The 22,530-nt window shown below is 46.2% G+C and overlaps 2 non-coding genes across 2 annotated transcripts; both read left to right on the forward strand.

Moving 5' to 3' along the window:
* Nucleotides 1–4,161: 4,161 nt before the first annotated feature.
* Nucleotides 4,162–4,281, forward strand: TRNAL-CAA (transfer RNA leucine (anticodon CAA)). Its single transcript has 2 exons — nt 4,162–4,199; nt 4,236–4,281. It is a non-coding gene; the product is annotated as a tRNA-Leu (tRNA).
* A 12,150-nt stretch (nt 4,282–16,431) lies between these two features.
* Nucleotides 16,432–16,551, forward strand: TRNAL-CAA (transfer RNA leucine (anticodon CAA)). The gene is made up of 2 exons: nt 16,432–16,469; nt 16,506–16,551. It is a non-coding gene; the product is annotated as a tRNA-Leu (tRNA).
* The last annotated feature ends 5,979 nt before the right edge of the window (nt 16,552–22,530 follow it).

The following is a 22,530-nucleotide window of genomic DNA, read 5'->3' on the forward strand; positions in this document are numbered from 1 at the left end:
CCAGTCAGACGGTTGCCTCATTCGTGCCAGTCAGACGGGTCGCTTCATCATTCCAATCAGAAGGTCGCTTCATCGTTCCAGTCAGACGGTTGCCTCATCTTTGCCAGTCAGACGCTTGCTTCATCATTCCAGGCACACGGTCGCTTCGTCATTCCAGTCAGACAGTCGCTTTATCGTTCCAGTTAGACGGTTGACTCATCCGTGCCAGTCAGACCGTTGCTTCATCATTCCAGTCAGCCGGTCACTTCCTCATTCCAGTCAGATGGTCCATTCATCAGTTCCAGTCAGACGGTCGCTTCATCCATGCCAGTCAGACGGTCGCTTCTTCGTTCCAGTCAGATGGTCGCTTCATCATTCCAGTCAGACGGTCGCTTCTTCGTTCCAGTCAGACGATCGCTTCGTCATTCCAGTCAGACGGTCCCTTCGTCATTCCAGTCAGACGTCGCTTCTTCGTTCCAGTCAGGCGGCTGCTTCACCGTTCCAGTCAGACGGCTGCTTCTTCGTTGCAATCAGATGGCCGCTTCATCGTTCCAGGAAGACGGTCGCTTCATCCGTGCCAGTCAGATGTTTGCTTCATCCGTTCCAGTCAGACGGTTGCTTCATCGTTACATTCAGAGAGTCACTTCATCCGTGCCAGTCAGACGGTGGCTTCATCGTTCCAGTCAGATGGTTGCCTCATCGTTCCAGTCAGACAGTTGCTTCGTCGTTCCAGTCAGACAGTTGCTTCATCGTTACATTCAGACGGTTGCTTCATCGTTACATTCAGACAGTCACTTCATCCGTGCCAGTCAGACGGTCGCTTCATCGTTCCAGTCAGATGGTTGCCTCATCATTCCAGTCAGACGGTCGCTTAGTCATTCCAGTGAGACGGCTGCTTCACCCTTCCAGTCAGACGGCTGCTTCACCGTTCCAGTCAGACGGTCGCTTAGTCATTCCAGTCAGATGGCTGCTTCACCGTTCCAGTCAGACGGCTGCTTCTTCGTTCTAGTCGGACAGTTGCTTCATCCATTCCAGTCATACGGTCGCTTCGTCGTTCCAGTCAGACGGTCGCTTCCTCATTCCAGTCAGATCTTCGCTTCATCTTTCCAGTCAGATGGTTGCTTCATCGTTCCTGTCCGACGGTCACTTCATCGTTCCAATCAGATGGTCGCTTCATTGTTTCAGTCAGACGGTCGCTTCATCCGTTCCAGTCAGACGGTCACTTCGTCATTCCAGTCAGACGGCTGTTTCTTCGTTCTAGTCGGACGGTTGCTTCATCCGTCCAGTCAGACGGTCGCTTCGTCGTTCTAGTCAGACGGTCGCTTCCTCATTCCAGTCAGATGGTTGCTTCATCGTTCCAATCAGATGGTCGCTTCGTCGTTCCAGTTAGATGGTCGCTTCATTGTTCCAGTCAGATGGTTGCTTCATCTTTTCCAGTCAGACGGTCGCTTCGTCGTTCCAGTCAGGTGGCTGCTTCTTCGTTCCAATCAGACGGTGGCTTCATCCTTGCCAGTCAGATGGTTGCTTCATCAGTTCCAGTCAGACGGTTTCTTCGTCGGTTCCAATCAGATGGCTGCTTCCTCGGTTCTAGTCTGACGGTTGCTCCTGACGTTCCTGTTTCTTGGGGGTGACGTCGACTGGCGTTTAAGCCTGTTTGCGAGTGGGTGCACGGCAAGGCTGGGTGCTGGCAACAGACAAGGCACGCTCACACATTTCAGGAAGTTTTTGTTTGATGGATGACTTCTCTTTGGTGAACAAGACGGTTTCTTCCCCCCCCCCCCACCCCCAATGATCTGCTGAGTACCCTTGTCTGTGTTTAGTTGTAAATTAAGTCAATCCCCGATAAGCATCTGCTCTTTGTCTCTTTTCCTATCACTGTCATTGATTTTGCCTGATTAATGATTTATTTGCTTGCGATCATTTTGATTGATTTTGTATTTATTCATTTTTAACTCACGAAAATAAAAAGTTCCTTTTATCTATTTATTTTCTTGTGAATAAATTGTTTTCGTTCCAACCTGTCCGTCCTTGTCCGTTCCTTCCATTGATCCAGCATTGTCTGAACCTCGATAGACTGGGAGGTAATTACCACACGACTTCACCAATAATCGTCGTCACGCACCAGCGGTTAAACGCTCGGCTGCCCTAATTAAGATCTAATTGGTGCTTTGAGGAGGGCGCACTCCCCATTCAGGCAACCACGTGACCTCAAGTGAAACGGAATATTTATACGGTGGACACTGGAACTCGTAGTTAACTGTGTGGCGTTCGTGGTTCAAAAGTAATCCAACGTTCCACAAATTTAATGTGGGTGGTGGCCCCAGGTCCGGCTCTTCCGAGGACAAACAGTGATTAAACCCTCTCATAATAAACTTGGTACCCATTGACGTAACAATATAGATGTGTATATACACGTATAAAAAAAGAAAAAATATATGTGCACACACACGCACACACACACACACACACACACACACACACACACACACACACACACACACACACACACACACACATACACACACACACACACACACACACACACACACACACACACACACACACACACACACACACACACACACACACACACACACACAAACACGCATGTTACAATGAAAACGACGTTTTGTGAAAACATTAAATACTAGAAGGGCACTCGGTAGACGACTCGGTAGAGTGCATACTCTTCCACATAATGCCTGATCCATGAGAACATATCGAACCCAATATATTTTTGAAACCCCATGCGAAAATATCGTTTTTGGCCCGATTTCTCAATGGTCAAGAATCACTTCAGAAATTATCAGATCCGGATCCAGAATAGGATCTTCACCAAAATTGAATCAATTCTTCGTTGCCACACATTAAATATGACCCCCAAGTTTCGTCCGAATCCGTCTCCAACTATTTGAGATATCCTGACACAAACAAACAGACAAACAAAGAAGAAGACGTCATGCAGATCCTGACACTTGCAAAATCCAAAAAACAAATTTGACCTCAAAAATAATAGGTGGTTGAATTCAATGACCAAATATGTAACTCCTCTCCAAATATCAAGTCAATGGGATGAAAAATGAGGATTTTAGAAATTCGGCCCAAATTAACCTTTTGGCCTGCTTTGATATTTTGGCCTTTTTCCCTCAAAATTAATAGGTGATTGACTTCAGTGAGCTGATATGCAAATTCTCTTCAATTTTCAAGTTTCTCCAAGATCAGATGAAAATTGAGGATTTTAGAAACACCAACTTAATTGTTGACCTTCGGCATATGTTGAATTTTGGTCCACGTTGGCCTCAAAAATAATTGGCTCGTTGAAACAATTCACCTGTAATATATATCGGCTTCAAATTTCAAGTCAATCGGATGAAAATTGAGGATTTCACAAATACCACCTCAGTTGTTGACCTTGGGGCTATGTTGACCATTGGTTTATGTTAACCTCAAAAATAATATGCTGGTTTAATTCAGCGACCGGTAATATTAATCCTCTTCAAATTTCAAGTCAAAACGGATGAAAATTGAAGATTTTCGAAACACCCCCTGATTTGTTGACATTTGACATATGTTGACCTTTTGACATTTTCTCCTCAAAAACAGTCGGCTTCTTCATGACCAAAAACTCCACCATGTGGTGAAGTTTCGTGAAGATCGGTTTTAAATTGTGACCTGGAGGCAACAAACAGACAGACAGAGATGGGGGAAAACATAATCCCCTTCACCTTCCGTGGTGGAGGTAAACAAAAAACCATTTTGATGGTGGTCCCACATGATACAGTACTATCGTGTAAATGTATATAACTTCACTGTAAGTACACAGCTTTACATTTCCATCGTTGTGATGAACAAACTGGACAGGTCACTGATCCCTCCTCCCTCACGAGGTTCTTCTTTGAATGCAGCTCTCAACCAGGGCAGGAAGGTCATGTGGACGATCGAGCTTGCGGCACACAATGGTCCACCTTCTTCAACCTCAGTTTTGGGATAACCCTCGAAAAGGGAAGATCATTTTGTGCATTAAAAACCTTACACAAATCCATTGTGGTTGAAAGAGATCTTACATTGGACATTCATCCACAGTTCCACACCCTCCGAAGAAGTCTTGTGGTGTGGTGCAGTCGTGAGAATATGGCCATGACGTTTACACTAAAGGTTTAATAACAAACCTTTCCACCAGGTGTCAGAATGGCTGAGCGGTCTAAGGCGCCAGACTCAAGGCTTTCTGGCTTTCCATGCACTGACATGGTTGGGTGTTCTGGTCTCCACATGGAGTCGTGGGTTCGAATCCCACTTCTGACATTAACTTTTAAAATACTGGTCTAAACTTTCTTTTTCATCACCCACGTGTCCATATGTTTTTGTTTCTCGAGATGGACACGATCGAGAGTGTGAGTTGCAGAACTGGTGGGAATAGTTGAGGGTGAGATCAAGGAGATGAGTAAGAATGGAAGCAAAATGAGTGCAATGAAGTTTTGTTGCTCACACCACTCCCTCTCTCTGGTGTTTCACTCTCTGTTGTCCAAATGGGATTGGGTGTATCGTCTGATGCACTCGCAACAGCAGCGTGACGAGTCCCAAAATAATTCTGGTGACGTGGGTCATCAACGCCATTTTGTATCCATCAATCCCCACTTTCTGATTGCCGTTTTCATTGTGTGACGGGCGAAATTACGTTAAAAAGGTGTTCAGCAAGTCTCTTGCATACGTTGGACACTGTTGTTTGCTTTGAATTAATCCAAATGACAATAACATTTCACAATGGAGATGGAGCAGAGAAATAACAGAGGATGATAAGAGAGGGAGAAAGTAAAAATATATTTTTCATGTTTGTTTGTATGTTTTTAATTTTTTTGGCAATAAAGTTTTGTATGTCGTATCGGAATGCTCATGTCTGGTTCGACTTCATGAAAAAAATGTGGAGAAATTTGTAGACTGGGAGGAGAAACAGGAAGAAAACTTCTTTGGGGTTGTGGGGGAAAAATTTAAGTGAATGTATTTTAAATTGTAACAAATGGAGTTTCAGAAATGTAACTTTTATGCTGCAAGTTGAATTGGCTGTCATCTCTGGCCAAAAGACTTTTGCCCTGAATGATAAGAAATGTGTTGTTCTGGAGCAGAGTGACCGAGCTGATAAATGAACCTTTGCTTTGAAACTGTACGAAGTGGCTTTTCGTCGAAAGGACACGTCTACACTCTGGGTGAATATCCCCCAACCTCTCTCATGAAAGTATAAAATGCTTTGAAAGGTGAATTGTTTTCAGTGCAAGCACGTGGGGTAGTATAGTATCTCAGTGGCTTGTACTCCTTGGAACTGACCAAGTACCAAGTTAGAAGAAAACTCTCTGATGTAATGCAGAGGTGAATTGAATCGGGTTGGTCTAACTGTGAACTTAAGTAAGAATAAATGAAATAGAACCAAATAATCTTGCAATCAATGGGGATTCTTTCGTTCATTGTCCGAGGGTGAGAAGTGTATGGTGTATAATTAGAAAATAAATTGTTTCACAAGGAAGGACTTGTGTGGACATCAGTTTTATCAGTGTCGATAGGGTTTTTTAGGATTTTATAATCAAATCGGACAAACGTAAAACTCTGTCTGTAGTCAAATAGGATTCCACAATCGGCCAGTTGGAATCCTTCAGGAGGACAACGATCACAAGGTGGGTTAAAAAATCCACGTCAGGGTTTTAAAGGTGTCCTTAGGGTTTCAAAGATAAAAGGGGTTCTTCAGCGTCTTCAGGGGTCTCATGGTGCTTGTGGGTCTTTCGCGTCTGACAGATCTTTTGAGACGACAGGATTTTGTGCACACGGAACACATTTACATTGAGAATTTACGACCCCCCCCCCACTTTGCCCAACACGCCCCTGTGTGAAGCTGTGGCCACACAGCCCATGCTTTCCCACACACAACATTGTATTTTTTCCCCAAGTTTGGAGCTCGCAACTAACAAGATGTGGCCGTGCACGAGGAACGAAGAAAGGCAGTCAGACAGACAGCGAGACAATAGCGTCTGTACATTTGTTTGTGTGTGTGTGTGTGTGTGTGTGTGTGTGTGTGTGTGTGTGTGTGTGTGTGTGTGTGTGTGTGTGTGTGTGTGTGTGTGTGTGTGTGTGTGTATATATTGTTACGAATTTCGGCCAGCCCGGCTTGCGATCGGCCACGGAACTCAAATCGCGACACGTCGCCCACCGGAACGGACAATGCAGTCATGACCCTCTTGCAACTACCGCCAAGGAGCTTGCCAGGGGTGGGGTTTAACCTCACCACAACCCAGTCCGCATTCTACCCGCGCGAAATAGGGTGAATCGCCGAATGTCGATATACCTAAGTACCCGCGCGGGTAGCATACCGAGGAGTTGTACCACGCCGCAGGTCGACTCCAGACACGAACCGCTTAAGCGGCTCGTTCCGTGCTGCAGGGATAACCGAACGGAGTTGTCGACGACCTCGACGGTTCAGATTATTTACTGGATGTCGAAACCGACGACCAATCCCTTCCGTGATGCAAGATGGCACTTTCAATGGGAAAAAGCCGACGAACGGGATACATTTCACACAAGCACTTTTATTGCAAAGCACATATTGCACACACAACACAAGCAAGGAATCATGCAATATACAAGCAACAAATAGAATGCAAAAGCAATACGACTGACTATAATTATTATTTACAAGCACTTACACAGTTTCGACTTGGCAGGACACGGCGCCACAGCATGCAGACAAAAACAAAGAAAGACCTCCCTCACAGGCAAGGGGGTCGACGGGGTCCGTAGACCTTTATGGTCGTGGGCCGTGGATGACCGAAAAGGCCCACGAGACCGAAGGGTCTTACCTGCACACTCGTGATGCGACGGTGGGTGGGTCGCGACGTCTCGTCCCAACGGCAACTAGCGTAGCCGCGCCTGATCTCGGGCCTTGCAACGGTGGGCAGGGCGTGACGCTTTCTCTCCACGGCCACTAGGACAGCCGCGCCTGATCTCGGGCCTTGCAACGGTGGGCAGGGCGTGAAGCCTTCTCCCCACGACCACGAGGACAAGACTTCCACCCGAATGCCCCAAGTCTGTCTACTCCGAAGACTTCGACCACGACAGACTTGGACCAAGACTTCCACACGACTGCCCCAAGTCTGTCTAAGACGAAGACTTGGACCAAGACCATGACGACCAAGACTTCCACACGACTGCCCCAAGTCTCTGCTATCCGCGCCCGCTTTTCCAGGCGCTACTCTTGCCCATTTATTACTCCTGCGCCAGCCCTGCCCTTCACGGCGCGTGGGTGGGGGGGGGGGAGCATTCCAGAAAAATTGGGGTGGGAGTTGGGTTCCAACCGTCAAACTTGTTTACCGGAGGAGAAATTGGGGTGGGGCTGGTTTTGTTGCTGCTTTAGTGACTTTGTGGTGTGGATGGCGTGGTTGTTGAGATGGCGTGGTTGTTGAGATGGAGTGGTTGTTCCAAAATAACGACAGGTAAAGAAAAATGGCAAACTCAAAGCGTCGCAGCCTGGATGAATCACACATATTCCCTCAAAACAACGGGTGTGGACTAACTACACATGAACTTATCGATATATCTCACCTGAGGACCTTTCTGGTGTATTGCAAATTTCCACAGCCGTAACAGTTTTTATATATGTATATATATATATATATATATATATATATATATATATATATATATATATATATATATATATATATATATATATATATATATATATATATATATATATATATATAGATATATATGTTGTTACGGATTTCAGAATCTGATACGACGACTGCATTCCAACATCCAGGTCCTCAGATAGTTATTTTCCTCATTGCATGTCCAGGATAGACATATCCCCATGTCCAGTGGGATTCTAAATGTGATGCGTTGAGAAGGTTGAAGAAGAGATCCTCTCTCTCATGGAAACCTTTTTCTCTTGACAACAGAAACAATCATGTGCCTTGACACCAGCTTCTTTCACTGACGCCGCCACCCGCATTTTGCCCTCGACGCTTGGACACCCTGTTCCACAGCTCGAAGGACGCCAACTGTTTTTTTTCATGTCAGGCTGAATAATGAGGGAAAATTGTTATTGACGTTTTATGAGCGCTTCACGTTCGTTCTCAGTAATTCTGACAAACGGCAGCTTTTTGCGAAGACCAGCATCAGAGACATGACATCATGAGCGAGGAATAACAACGGGACGTGCAGGTGTCACGTTAATGATTCGCAAGTGGGGACGGGTGGATTTGTGGAGAGTCTGTGCTGCCGAGACAGGCCGCCTATTAAAATATGGAGAGGTCCATTTTTGGCGGGTGGTGCACGTGCACAGATAAGTCGACGAGTCAGTTTGTCAGTCAGTGGCGTCAGTTAGTCAAATCCAGTCAGACGGGGGCACGCGAGAACGTGCAGTTCAGTCGACAACGAGTGACTTGGAGAGTCATTCGACAACGAGTCAGTTCGTTAGTCATTTGGCGATGGCAGTTTGCGATTCTGACAGCTTCATCATTCCAGTCACACGGTCGCTTCATCGTTCCAGTCAGACGGTTGCCTCATTCGTGCCAGTCAGACGGGTCGCTTCATCGTTCCAATCAGAAGGTCGCTTCATCGTTCCAATCAGACGGTCGCGTCATCGTTCCAGTCAGACGGTTGCCTCATCCGTTCCAGTCAGACGCTTGCTTCATCATTCCAGTCACACGGTCGCTTCGTCATTCCAGTCAGACAGTCGCTTTATCGTTCCAGTTAGACGGTTGACTCATCAGTGCCAGTCAGACCGTTGCTTCATCATTCCAGTCAGATGGTCCATTCATCCGTTCCAGTCAGACGGTCGCTTCATCCATGCCAGTCAGACGGTCGCTTCTTCGTTCCAGTCAGACGGTCGCTTCATCATTCCAGTCAGATGGTCGCTTCTTCGTTCCAGTCAGACGATCGCTTCGTCATTCCAGTCAGACGGTCGCTTCTTCGTTCCAGTCAGATGGCTGCTTCTTCGTTCCAATCAGACGGCCGCTTCATCGTTCCAGGAAAACGGTCGCTTCATCCGTGCCAGTCAGATGTTTGCTTCATCTGTTCCAGTCAGACGGTTTCTTCGTCAGTTCCAATCAGATGGTTGCTTCATCGTTACATTCAGACAGTCACTTCATCCGTGCCAGTCAGACGGTTGCTTCATCGTTCCAGTCAGATGGTTGCCTCATCGTTCCAGTCAGACGGTTGCTTCATCCGATGCAGTCAGATGGTCACTTCATCATTCCTTTCAGACGGTCGCTTAGTCGTTCCAGTCAGATGGCTGCTTCACCGTTCCAGTCAGACGGCGGCTTCTTCGTTCGAGTCGGAGGGTTGCTTCATCCGTTCCAGTCAGACAGTCGCTTCGTCGTTCCAGTCAGACATTTGCTTCATCATTCCAGTCAGATCTTCGCTTCATCTTTCCAGTCAGATGGTTGCTTCATCGTTCCAATCCGATGGTCGCTTCGTCGTTCCAGTCAGATCGTCGCTTCATCATTCCAGTCAGATGGTCGCTTCATCGTTCCAGTCCGACGGTCACTTCATCGTTCTAATCAGACGGTTGCTTCGTCGTTCCAGTCAGACGGCTGCTTCTTCGTTCTAGTCGGGCGGTTGCTTCATCCGTTCCAGTCAGACAATCGCTTCGTCGTTCTCGTCAGACGGTCGCTTCCTCATTCCAGTCAGATCTTCGCTTCATCGTTCCAATCAGATGGTCGCTTCGTCGTTCCAGTCAGATGGTCGCTTCATCATTCCAATCAGATGGTCGCTTCATTGTTCCAGTCAGATGGTTGCTTCATCTTTTCCAGTCAGATGGTCGCTTCATCATTCCAGTCAGACGTTCGCTTAGTCGTTCCAGTCAGGTGGCTGCTTCTTCGTTCCAATCAGATGGTGGCTTCATCCTTGCCAGTCAGATGGTTGTTTCATCAGTTCCAGTCAGACGGTTTCTTCGTCGGTTCCAATCAGATGGCTGCTTCCTCGGTTCCAGTCAGACGGTTGCTCCTGGCGTTCCTGTTTCTTGGGGGTGACGTCGACTGGCGTTTAAGCCTGTTTGCGAGTGGGTGCACGGCAAGGCTGGGTGCTGGCAACAGACAAGGCACGCTCACACATTTCAGGACGTTTTTGTTTGACGGATGACTTCTCTTTGGTGAACAAGACGGTTTCTTCCCCCCCAATGATCTGCTGAGTACCCTTGTGTGTGTTTAGTTGTAAATTAAGTCAATCCCCGATAAGCATCTGCTCTTTGTCTCTTTTCCTTTCACTGTCATTGATTTTGCCTGATTAATTATTTATTTGCTTGCGATCATTTTGATTGATTTTGTATGTATTTATTTTTAACTCACGAAAATAAAAAGTTCCTTTTATCTATTTATTTTCTTGTGAATAAATTATTTGTTTTCGTTCCAACCTGTCCGTCCTTGTGCGTTCCTTCAATTGATCCAGCATTGTCTGAACCTCGATAGACTGGGAGGTAATTACCACACGACTTCACCAATAATCTCCTGATTCTGCTTCTTCTTTTTTCCTCTTAACCTCCTCCTCGTCTTCTTCCTTGATTTTTTTTTTTACACTTCCATGACCTAATCTGTTGAACTCTCTCATACATTATTTTTAACTACAAAAACGATCTTATAATGCTTCATCTTCCTCTCTCACACACGTGGTACTCTTTACTGTTTCACAATGCACTACTCTTCTGCTATTTTAACAGACTGCTCTCATTTCGACCTCTCCTTCATTCCTTGCCTAAAAAAATCCAACCATTACAGCGCTTCTTCTCTCCATGCTCTGAATTAGCCTTCATTGCATCCATCAAGGATTGTGTTAAATCACATCTCTGACCTAAAACTTTTAAAAACCACAGTTTGCCATGAATGCTCGCTTTCCATCAACCATTCTTTTTTTCCAACTTCAGTGCCAACTCACCCCACTCACCCCTCACTCTCACTCTCAAAGCAACCATCCCACTCTTCTCCCTCCAAGCCTCCCTCTCACCTCTCTCAAAAATTCCCCCTCACCTTTCTCCCACCTTTCATCCACCTCACTCTTCCTTCTCAAAGTTGCCCCCCTCTCATCCACCAACCTGCCTCCCTCCACTGCCCTCTCACCTCCATCTCTTCACTCCACCTCCTCAAATCCTCAACTGCCTTCTTCCTTGTCTCGCTTCCCCCCCTCTCTCCCAGCACCACAGAGCCTTTTCTCCTCATTCGGCCCCCTCCCCTCGCTATTCTGCAATACCCCACACTCCTTCAGCAACCCTCCTTACCTGCCCCCCTCGTCCCTTGTCCTACCCTCCCCCTCCCCCTCCACCTCCTGCACCCAAAGCCTCCTCCCCTTCCTCTCCATTAAAAGTGTGGACCTCAAATATCCGGGGCCTTCGCTCAAACCTTTCAGATCTTTCCATACAGGTTGCCACTGACAAACCAGACATTATCTGCCTAACAGAAACTTTCCTCTCCCAAGATGTGTCTGACTCCCAAGTATCTCTCCCTGGTTACTCCCTCTTACGGTATGACAGACCTGAGCCTCGTCCTGGTGGAGGTGTTGCTCTCTTCATCAAAGACTCTATTCCTCACTCTCCATGCACTGCTCTCATTCCCCCACACCCCCAGGAATACCTCTGGCTTCGGCTTCCCCTCCACTCCCACCTCATGTTTATATGTGTCCTGTACCGTCCACCGAACAGTGATGACCCCATCTACACCTCACCATCCGAAAACATGGACCATCTTCTATCTTCTCATCCAAACTCTCTCTTCCTCTTATGTGGTGACTTCAATTGTCATCACGCCAGTTGGCTAGGTGTGGGTACCTCTCTCACCTGCCATGGCATCTCAGCAAAAGCTTTCTGCGACTCATTGGGACTGACTCAATCGGTCAACTTCCCGACCCGGATCTCAACCAATGGTACTCCATCTCTTCTGGATCTGATTTTGACAAATTTTCCCTGACAATATCTGCTGCTCTTCCTTCGCTCCAATTGGTTCTTCTGACCACGTCCTTGTCAAAGTGGACATCTCTCTGGCTGTTATCAGAGAACCACCTCACCGCCGTCGAGTCTGGCATTTCACTCAAGCCGACTGGCAGGGTGTCCGAGCAGCCATCAAACTTACAGACTGGTCTCCTATCACTACTTTCTCAAACATCAACTCATCCTAGGAATTCTTTCAAAGAAACTTGCTCTCCCTCATGCACAGATTTATCCCCTCTCGTGTTCAGTTGTCTTACCCTTCCTCCCGCCCTTGGTTTACTGAAGCTTGTGGCGAGGCAGTTGTCCTGAAACAACTTGCCTTTGCCTCATGGAAGGCAAACCCAACTGAGGGCAATCTCAGTTCTTTCCACAAAGCCCAGAACAAGTGTGTATCTACCCTCAGGAGAGCCAGAAAACAACATCTTTCTCATCTCAAGTCTGAACTCTCAAACCTCTCTCCCTCCTCACAATCCTGGTGGCGTTTAATCAAATCTGTTTCTGGTGTATGTTCCCCCTCCATCCCCTCCCTTACCTCAAATGGCCGCACTGCTGATTCCACACGTGATAAAGCTGAATGTCTAAACTCTGTGTTTGCAGCTAAATCTTGTGTCCTAAACCCATCACTATCTCTACCCACTTTACCCAGTCGCACCCAACTGTCCCTGGACTCTGTATCCTTTTCTCCTGACAAGGTGGAGAGCTTGCTTTCAAACCTCGAGTCAGATTCTGCAACCGGTCCAGACGGCATCAGCCCACATGTCCTCAAAGCCTGCTCTTCTGCTCTTGCTCACCCTCTCTCTGTTCTATTCACCCTCTCATTTGCCCAAGGTCATCTGCCATCTGCTTGGAAATCTGCTAACATCACTGCCCTGCATAAAAAGGTGCAAAAACAGATCCCTGTAACTATAGACCAATCAGCCTTCTCCCAATCATCAGCAAGGTGATGGAATCCATCATCGCTTCAGACATGAAATCCTTCCTCTTCTCCAATGGCTTGATTTCCAATCATCAATTTGGTTTCAGACCAGGTCACTCTACCCTGGATATGCTGCTTCTGCTCTCCCATCAATGGATGGAGGTCCTCAATGCCAGACAGGAAATCCGAGCCGTATCCCTGGACATATCACGTGCTTTTGACACAGTCTGGCACCCTGCCCTACTCACCAAACTCTCTTCCCATGGTATTCAAGGCCATCTCCACTCATGGCTCGCAGACTTCCTCTCCTGTCGCAGTCAATGTGTGGCCCTAAATGGAGTTCTTTCATCGCCTCTTCCTGTGCAGGCTGGAGTTCCTCAAGGTAGCGTTCTGGGCCCTGTTCCTTTTCTGGTTTTCATCAATGATCTCTCGGACTCTCTGGAAAATCCTCTATTTCTCTTTGCCGACGACTCCACCCTCTGCCGTACCATCTGTCATCCCTCAGACCGGCAAGCAGCAGCTTCTTCGCTCACTGCAGATCGGGATAAAATCACAAACTGGTCCAACACGTGGAACATGTCTTTCAATCCAGACAAATCTCACACTCTCACTATGTCTCTTCGAAAGGACCGTTTACAAACCCCCCCCCATCCACTTTCTCAACAATCCTCTGGAAGAAGTCTTTTCTTTCAAGCTTCGAGGTCTCACTATCTGCCATGACCTTTCCTGGGAAAGTCACATTTCCAACCTCGCCTCAAAAGCCAGTCGCCGACTGGGAATCCTCCGTTGTGCTAAGTCCTTCCTCGCCCCTCTTGAGCTCCTGACCACTTACAAAGCTTTTGTCCGTAGCCTGATGGAGTACTGCTCTCCCCTCTGGGCTGGTGCTCCTGCCTCCCACCTTTCTCGGCTTCACGCTGTCGAAACCAGGGCATTTAAGATCATTGGCATCTCCCGCAATGAAGCTGAGTCTTTGGGCCGCTCACTCAATCACCACAGGTTGGTCGGTGGTCTTTCTGTCTTCTACCGACTCCTCTCCAGCCTTGCCCCCCTGCTCTCTCTGCGATTTGTCTCCCCCACATTTCCACAGGGCGCTCAAGGTCCGCCAACAACCCCCTTCTGGTAAAACTACCAAAATCACAAATCACTGCTCATCTTCACTCTTTCATTCCTCTTTTTCCCGCCTTTGGAATAAACTTCCTCACTCTATTCTTTCCCATTCTTCCCTCCAGACTTTCAAAACAGCTGTTCACCACCACCTCTTATCTACCCCCATCCAAATCCTCGATCTTTTCTACCCCCGATAATCCACCCAAGCCCACTTCCTTCATTTCTCCTGCTTTCCTTCCTGAAAGTCCCTGAAATGTCCATCTTCTCTTCGCCATGTTCCCCGTCCCATCCCCATCCCTCTCCCTTCCACAGTTCACCTAATGTGTCTGTTCCCCACTGTTTTGTCCCTTCCACTCCCGCCCCTCTTGTCTCATGCCTCCTTGCTGTGAGTTGTGTGTTAGCTCTCATATGAGCCTCGACCAAGGGATACAAAATTTTTTTTTTTTTTTAAATAATCGTCGTCACGCACCAGCGGTTAAACGCTCGGCTGCCCTAATTAAGATCTAATCAAGATAAGATTGGTGCTTTGAGGAGGGCGCACTCCCCATTCAGGCAACCACGTGACCTCAAGTGAAACGGAATATTTATACGGTGGACACTGGAACTCGTGGTTAACTGGGTGGCGTTCGTGGTTCAAAAGTAATCCAACGTTCCACAAATTTAATGTGGGTGGTGGCCCCAGGTCCGGCTCTTCCGAGGACAAACAGTGATTAAACCCTCTCATAATACACTTGGTACCCATTGACGTAACAATATAGATGTGTATATACACGTATAAAAAAAGAAAAAATATATGTGCACACACGCGCACGCACACACACGCACACACACACACACACACACACACACACACACACACACACACACACACACACACACACACACACACACACACACACACAAACACGCATGTTACAATGAAAACGACGTTTTGTGAAAACATTAAATAGTAGAAGGACACTCGGTGGACGACTCGGTAGAGTGCATACTCTTCCACATAATGCCTGATCCATGAGAACACATCGAACCCAATATATTTTTGAAACCCCATGCGAAAATATCGTTTTTGGCCCGATTTCTCAATGGTCAAGAATCACTTCAGAAATTATCAGATCCGGATCCAGAATCGGATCTTCACCAAAATTGAATCAATTCTTCGTTGCCACACATTAAATATGACCCCCAAGTTGCGTCCGAATCCGTGTCCAACTATTTGAGATATCCTGACACAAACAAACAGACAAACAAAGAAGAAGACGTCATGCAGATCCTGACACTTGCAAAATCCAAAAAACAAATTTGACCTCAAAAATAATAGGTGGTTGAATTCAATGAACAAATATTTAACTCCTCTTCAAATATCAAGTCAATGGGATGAAAAATGAGGATTTTAGAAATTCGGCCCAAATTAACCTTTTGGCCTGTTTTGATATTTTGGCCTTTTTCCCTCAAAATTAATAGGTGATTGACTTCAGTGAGCTGATATGCAAATTCTCTTCAATTTTCAAGTTTCTCCAAGATCAGATGAAAATTGAGGATTTTAGAAACACCAACTTAATTGTTGACCTTCGGCCTATTTTGACCTTTTGGTCCACGTTGGCCTCAATAATTGGCTCGTTGAAACAATTCACCTGTAATATATATTGTCTTCAAATTTCAAGTCAATCGGATGAAAATTGAGGATTTTACAAATACCACCTGAGTTGTTGACCTTGGGGCTATGTTGACCATTGGTTTATGTTAACCTCAAAAATAATATGCTGGTTTAATTCAGCGACCGGAAATATAAATCCTCTTCAAATTTCAAGTCAAAACGGATGAAAATTGAAGATTCTCGAAACACCCCCTGATTTGTTGACATTTGACATATGTTGACCTTTTGACCTTTTCTCCTCAAAAACAATCGGCTTCTTCATGACCAAAAACTCCACCATGTGGTGAAGATCAGTTTTAAATTGTGACCTGGAGGCAACAAACAGACAGACAGAGATGGGGGAAAACATAATCACCTTCACCTTCCGTGGTGGAGGTAAACATGAAACCCTTTTGATGGTGGTCCCACATGATACAGTACTATCGTGTAAATGCATATAACTTCACTGTAAATACACAGCTTTACATTTCCAACGTTGTGATGAACAAACTGGACAGGTCACTGATCCCTCCTCCCTCACGAGGTTCTTCTTTGAATGCAGCTCTCAACCAGGGCAGGAAGGTCATGTGGATGATCGAGCTTTCGGCACACAATGGTCCAACTTCTTCAACCTCAGTTTTGGGATAACCCTCGAAAGGGGAAGATCATTTTGTGCATTAAAAACCTTACACAAATCCATTGTGGTTGAAAGAGATCTTACATTGGACATTCATCCACAGTTCCACACCCTCCGAAGAAGTTTTGTGGTGTGGTGCAGTCGTGAGAATATGGCCATGACGTTTACACTAAAGGTTTAATAACATCTTTCCACCAGGTGTCAGAATGGCTGAGCGGTCTAAGGCACCAGACTCAAGGCTTTCCAGCTTTCCATGCACTGACATGGTCGGGTGTTCTGGTCTCCACATTGAGTCGTGGGTTCGAATCCCACTTCTGACATTAACTTTTAAAACACTGGTCTAAACTTTCTTTTTCATCACCCACGTGTCCATATGTTTTTGTTTCTCGAGATGGACACGAGTGAGAGTGTGAGTTACAGAACTGGTGGGAATAGTTGAGGGTGAGATCAAGGAGATGAGTAAGAACGGAAGCAAAATGAGTGCAATGAAGTTTTGTTGCTCACACCACTCCCTCTCTCTGGTGTTTCACTCTCTGTTGTCCAAATGGAATTGGGTGTATCGTCTGATGCACTCGCAACAGCAGCGTGACGAGTCCCAAAATAATTCTGGTGACGTGGGTCATCGACGCCATTTTGTATCCATCAATCCCCACTTTCTGATTGCCGTTTTCATTGTGTGACGGGCGAAATTACGTTAAAAAGGTGTTCAGCAAGTCTCTTGCATACGTTGGACACTGTTGTTTGCTTTGAATTAATCCAAATGACAATAACATTTCACAATGGAGATGGAGCAGAGAAATAACAGAGGATGATAAGAGAGGGAGAAAGTAAAAATATATTTTTCATGTTTGTTTGTATGTTTTTAATTTTTTTGGCAATAAAGTTTTGTATGTCGTGTCGGAATGCTTATGTCTGGTTCGACTTCATGAAAAAAATGTGGAGAAATTTGTAGACTGGGAGGAGAAACAGGAAGAAAACTTCTTTGGGGTTGTGGTGGAAAAATTTATGTGAATGTATTTTAAATTGTAACAAAAGGAGTTTCAGAAATGTAACTTTTATGCTGCAAGTTGAATTGGCTGTCATCTCTGGCCAAAAGACTTTTGCCCTCAATGATAAGAAATGTGTTGTTCTGGAGCAGAGTGACCGAGCTGATAAATGAACCTTTGTGAGAAACTGTACGAAGTGGCTTTTCGTCGAAAGGACACGTCTACAGTCTGGGTGAATATCCCCCAACGTCTCTGTCATGAAAGTATAAAACGCTTTGAAAGGTAAATTGTTTTCAGTGCAAGCAGGTGAGGAAGAAAAGTATCTCAGTGGCTTGCACTCCTTAGAACTGACCAAATACCAAGTTAGAATAAAACTCTCTGATGTATTGCAGAAGTGAATTGAATCGGGTTGGTCTAACTGTTAACTAAAGTAAGAATAAATGAAATAGAACCAAATAATCTTGCAATCAATGGGGATTCTTTCGTTCATTTTCCGAGGGTGAGAAGTGTTTGGTGTATAATTAGAAAATAAATTGTTTCACAAGGAAGGACTTATGTGGACATCAGTTTTATCAGTGTCGATATGGTTTTTGAAGGATTTTATAATCAAATCGGACAAACGATAAACTCTGTCTGAAGTCAAATAGGATTCCACAATTGGCCAGTTAGAATCCTTCAGGAGGAAAACGATCACAACAAGGTGGGTTAAAAAATCCACGTCAGGGTCTAAAAGGTGTCCTTAGGGTCTCAAAGATAAAAGGCGTCTTCAGGGTCTTCAGGGGTCTCATGGTTCTTGTGGGTCTTTCGCGTCTTACAGATCTTTTGAGATGACAGCATTTTGTGCACAAGGAACACGTTTACATTGAGAATTTACGCCCCCCCCCTTTGCCCCACACGCCCCTGTGTGAAGCTGTGGCCACATAGCCCATGCTTTCCCACACACAACATTGTATTTGTTCCCCAAGTTTGGAGCTCACAACTAACAAGATGTGGCCGTGCACGAGGAACGAAGAAAGGCAGTCAGACAGACAGCGAGACAAAAGCGTGTGTACATTTATGTGTGTGTGTGTGTGTGTGTGTGTGTGTGTGTGTGTGTGTGTGTGTGTGTGTGTGTGTGTGTGTGTGTGTGTGTGTGTGTGTGTGTGTGTGTGTGTGTATATTGTTACGAATTTCGTCCAGCCCGGCTTGCGATCGGCCACGGAACTCAAATCGTGACACGTCGCCCACCGGAACGGACAATGCAGTCGTGACCCTCTTGCAACTACCGCCAAGGAGCTTGCCAGGGGTGGGGTTTAACCTCACCACAACCCAGTCCGCATTCTACCCGCGCGAAATAGGGTGAATCGCCGAATGTCGATATACCTAAGTACCCGCGCGGGTAGCATACCGAGGAGTTGTACCACGCCGCAGGTCGACTCCAGACATGAACCGCTTAAGCGGCTCGTTCAGTGCTGCAGGGATAACCGAACGGAGTTGTCGCCGACCTCGACGGTTCAGATTATTAACTGGATGTCGAAACCGACGACCAATCCCTTCCGTGATGCAAGATGGCACTTTCAATGGGAAAAAGCCGACGAACGGGATACATGTCACACAAGCACTTTTATTGCAAAGCACATATTGCACACACAACACAAGCAAGGAATCATGCAATATACAAGCAACAAGTAGAATGCAAAAGCAATACGACCGACTATAATTATTATTTACAAGCCCTTACACAGTTTCTACTTGGCAGGACACGGCGCCACAGCATGCAGACAAAAACAAAGAAAGACCTCCCTCACAGGCAAGGGGGTAGACGGGGTCCATAAACCTTTATGCTCGTGGGCCGTGGATGACCAAAAAGACCCACGATACTGAAGGGTTTTACACGTACCCTCGTGGTGCGACGGTGGGTGGGTCGCGATGTCTCGTCCCCACGGCAACTAGCGTAGCCACGCCTAATCTCGGGCCTTGAAACGGTGGGCAGGTCGTGATGCCTTCTCCCCACGACCACTAGGATAAGACTTCCACCCGACTGCCCCAAGTCTGTCGACAACGAAGACTTGGACCACGAGAGACTTGGACCAAGACTTCCACATAACACGACTGCTGCAAGTCTGTGTATGACGAAGACTTGGACCAAGACCACGACCACGACGACGACGACCAAGACTTCCACACGACTGCCCCAAGTCTCTGCTATCCGCGCCCGCTTTTCCAGGCGCCACTCTTGCCCTTTTATTTCTCCTGCGCCCGCCCCACCATTCGTGGCGCGTGGGTGGGGGGAGGAACATTCCAGAGAAATTGGGGCGGGAGTTGGGTTCGAACCGTCAAACTTGTTTTCCGGAGGAGAAATTGGGGTCGGGCTGGTTTCTTTGCTCCTTTAGTGACTTTGTGTAGTGGATGGCATGGTTGTTGAGATGGCGTGGTTGTTGAGATGGCATGGTTGTTCCAAAATAATGACAGGTAAAGAAAAATGGCTAACTCAAAGCGTCGCAGCCTGAATGAATCACACATACTCCCTCGAAACAACGGGTGTTGACAAACGACACATGAACTTATCGATGTATCGAACCTGAGGACCTTTCTGGTGTATTGCAAATTTCCACAGTCGTAACAGTTTCTGTCTATAATAGTAGTAATGCCGGCGTTGCCCGGGCTCGCAATAAAGCCTGGCGTTGCCCGGGCTTTCTTGCAAATTTCCTGAATAGCTGTTAGCGGTAAGCGGTTAGCGGTTAGCGGTTAGGGTTAGGGTTTGGGTTAGCGGTTAGAGTTAGCGGTTAGGGTTAGGGTTGCAGTTAGAGTTAGGGTTGGCGGTTCGGTTTTGCGGTTAGGGTTAGGGTTAGGGTTAGCTGTTTGGGTTAGGTTTAGGGTGAGCTGTTCGGGTCAGGGTTAGCTGTTAGGGTTAATGTTAGGGTAGCTAACCCTAACCCTAACCCTCACACTAACCCTAACCCTAACCCCCAACCCAAACAGCTTGGCGTAGCGGAGTTGAACAGTGCCCGGGGCAAAGTGGAAATTTGCGTCCCCTGTTGGCCTTAAACTTGAGTGGATTTGAATGAAAAATCCCATAAGGGATATCGATTTATCGATTTTTTCGAATATCGGAAATGTAATGGAAAAAATTTATCGCCATTGACCTAAGTTGGACCAAAAGCCATAATCGTACCGAATTTGAATGGAATCTGTTAGAGTTTGTGAAAATGCATCAAAACAAATTGTTACGGATTTCATCCGTAACAACGGATGTGTGTTGTTACGGATTTCAGAATCTGATCCGACGACTGCATTCCAACATCCAAATCCTCAGATAGTTATTTTCCTCATTGCATGTCCAGGATAGACATATCCCCATGTCCAGTGGGATTCTAAATGTGATGCATTGAGAAGGTTAAAGAAGAGATCCTCTCTCTCATGGAAACCTTTTTCTCTTGACAACAGAAACAATCATGTGCCTTGACACCAGTTTCTTTCACCGACGCCGCCACCCGCATTTTGCCCTCGACGCTTGGACACCCTGTTCCACAGCTCGAAGGACGCCAACTGTTTTTTTTCATGTCAGGCTGAATAATGAGGAAAAATTGTTATTGACGTTTTATGAGCGCTTCACGTTCGTTCTCAGTAATTCTGACAAACGGCAGCTTTTTGCGAAGACCAGCATCAGAGACATGACATCATGAGCGAGGAATAACAACGGGACGTGCAGGTGTCACGTTAATGATTCGCAAGTGGGGACGGGTGGATTTGTGGAGAGTCTGTGCTGCCGAGACAGGCCGCCTATTAAAATATGGAGAGGTCCGTTTTGGCGGGTGGCGCACGTGCACAGATAAGTTGACAACGAGTCAGTTTGTCAGTCAGTGGCGTCAGTTAGTCCAATCCAGTCAGACGGGGCATGCGAGCCCGTGCAGTTGAGTCGACAACGAGTGACTTGGAGAGTCATTCGACAACGAGTCAGTTCGTTAGTCATTTGGCGATAGCAGTTTGCGATTCTGACAGCTTCATCATTCCAGTCAGACGGTCGCTTCGTCGTTCCTGTCAGACGGTTGCCTCATTCGTGCCAGTCAGACGGTTGCTTCATCGTTCCAGTCAGACGGTCGCTTCGTCGTTCCTGTCAGACGGTTGCCTCATCCGTGCCAGTCAGACGGTTGCTTCATCGTTCCAGTCAGATGGTTGCTTCATCGTTCCAATCAGACGGTCGCTTCATCGTTCCAATCAGACGGTCACTTCATCGTTCCAATCAGACGGTCGCTTCGTCGGTTCCAGTCAGACGGTTGCTCCTGACGTTCCTGTTTCTTGGGGGTGACGTAGACTGGCGTTTAAGCCTGTTTGTTTAAGCCTGTTTAAGTTTGAGAGTGGGTGCACGGCAAGGCTGGGTGCTGGCAACGGACAAGGCACGCTCACACATTTCAGGACGTTTTTGTTTGACGAATGACTTCTCTTTGGTGAACAAGACGGTTTTTTCCCCCCCAACCCCCCCCCTCAATGATCTGCTGGGTACCCTTGTCTGTGTTTAGTTGTAAATTAAGTCAATCCCCGATAAGCATCTGCTCTTTGTCTCTTTTCCTTTCACTGTCATTGATTTTGCCTGATTAATTATTTATTTGCTTGCGATCATTTTGATTGATTTTGTTAGTATTTATTTTTGTATTTATTTTTATGTATTTATTTTTAACTCACGAAAATAAAAAGTTCTTTTTATCTATTTTTTTTCTTGTGAATAAATTATTTGTTGACGTTCCAACCTGTCCGTGCTTGTCCGTTCCTTCCATTGATCCAGCATTGTCTGAACCTAGATAGACTGGGAGGTAATTACCACACGACTTCACCAATAATCGTCGTCACGCACCAGCGGTTAAATGCTCAGCTGCCTTAATAAAAATCTAATCGAGATAATATTGGTGCTTTGCGGAGGGCGCACTCCCCATTCAGGCAACCATGTGACCTCAAGTAAAACGGAATATTTATACTGTGGACACTGGAACTCATGGTTAACTGGATGGCGTTCGTTGTTCAAAAGTAATCCAACGTTCCACAAATTTAATGTGGGTGGTGGCCCCAGGTCCGGCTCTTCCTCGGACAAACAGTGATTAACCCCTCTCATAATACACTCGGTATTGATTGACATAATACATTATATGACATAATATATAGGTGATTGACTTCAGTTACCTGATATGCAAATTCTCTTCAATTTTCAAGTTTCTCCAAGATCAGATGAAAATTGAGGATTTTAGAAACACCAACTTAATTGTTGACCTTCGGCCAATTTGACCTTTTGGTCCATGTTGGCCTCAAAAATAATTGGCTCGTTGAAACAATTCACCTGTA

The sequence above is a fragment of the Eptatretus burgeri genome, chromosome 5 (genome assembly GCF_056783735.1).
Source record: "Eptatretus burgeri isolate ZD-2024b chromosome 5, Ebu_testis_v1, whole genome shotgun sequence".
NCBI classification, from domain to species: Eukaryota; Metazoa; Chordata; class Myxini; order Myxiniformes; family Myxinidae; genus Eptatretus; species Eptatretus burgeri.